The sequence below is a fragment of the Elephantulus edwardii genome, unplaced genomic scaffold (genome assembly GCF_000299155.1).
Source record: "Elephantulus edwardii isolate Elephantulus edwardi_28Jun2011 unplaced genomic scaffold, EleEdw1.0 scaffold00450, whole genome shotgun sequence".
Taxonomy (NCBI): domain Eukaryota; kingdom Metazoa; phylum Chordata; class Mammalia; order Macroscelidea; family Macroscelididae; genus Elephantulus; species Elephantulus edwardii.
This window is the reverse complement of record NW_006400200.1, coordinates 318,048-319,403: the sequence shown is the minus strand read 5'-3', so window position 1 is coordinate 319,403 and position 1,356 is coordinate 318,048.

Sequence of the window (1,356 nt, the reverse complement as noted above, 5' to 3'; positions counted from 1 at the left end):
AAGCAAACTGAAGATGATAACAATCTCAGTCTCTTTACTATCTATCATGATGCTGCCAATCGGCCCCAGTGGTGGTGGTAGTAGCGAGTATTAGTTTGGGAGCTCTGGTGACCCAGGGTTAAGAAGCTGCACTGCCGTCCTTAAGGCACGTAATTTGAATCAACAGTAGCTGTTCCACAGAAGGATGGATAATCTTCTCCAGTGTAATGAACTGCCTCAGAATACTCACTCTAAGGTCAGCTATGAGTCAGTTCAGACTTGATGGTACACTACAACAATAAGAGTTTTAGTATTAGAAATTTCAACCAGGTAATTTTTTATTACATTCAAAGAAATTATAAAACTATTTTATGCTCAGATTAATAATTTTCTCTGAGAAAAATTCTAAAATAAATGATTGTTTGACCTGATAATCTGTTGTGATGAGACTTTCTGGCCTATATAAGAACAAGTATCAATGTACCTATGTGAAGTTTGCTGAGATTTGTCAAACAAATTGACTAAACCTTAGTGAAAAAACTCTGAATTGAAATACATATCAATAAAAAAGGAAAAATGACATCACCAAAAAAAATGCCCTACAATTTTAATTCCCAGAAACCTTAAAATTAAAATACAATGTGAAATCTAGATTCTATAATGGGACTGTAATGAATGGTGTTTGAATACAGAGACCATGAGATTAAGTGTTGAAACCTGAAATTGAATCCCAATTTCCCCAGAGCTTAATTTCTTTATGTCTTCAATTTCTTTTAAAATTATAAGCACACCTTCTCATTAAATTTTAAAATCATCAAATAAGACAATGAATGAAGAGGTATTTAAACAATGTATATTATATGTGAGCTCTGGAGGTGTAGCAAGTTATGTGTTGATCTGCTAACTCATAAATTGGCTGTTTAAATCCACCAGTAACTGCAGGTAAAAGATGCACAGTCTGGTTCTGTAAAGACCTACAGCCTCAGAAACCTGATGGAAGGTTTCCTTGAGGAAGTCTGGACTCCACAGCAGTGAGTTAATGGGTATGCTGTGTGTGGAGAGCTTAATAAACATGTGTTTGACCTAAACTTAATGTAAATATTACAGTTTCTTTCCGATTAAAGAATAGCTTATGTCTTTCTCTCCCTCTTCCATTATAAAAGGGGATTTTACCCCTATGCAGATGACACAACCCTGCTTGCTGAAACTGAAGAGGACCTGAAGCGTCTGCTGCAGAGGGTCAAGGACTGCAGCCTACAGTATGGATTGAGGCTCAATGTCAAGAAAACAAAGATTCTCACCACTGGACCAATTGGCAGCATCAGGATGGATGGTGAAGAGATTGAGATTGTACACAGCTTTAGTTTGCTTGGCTCC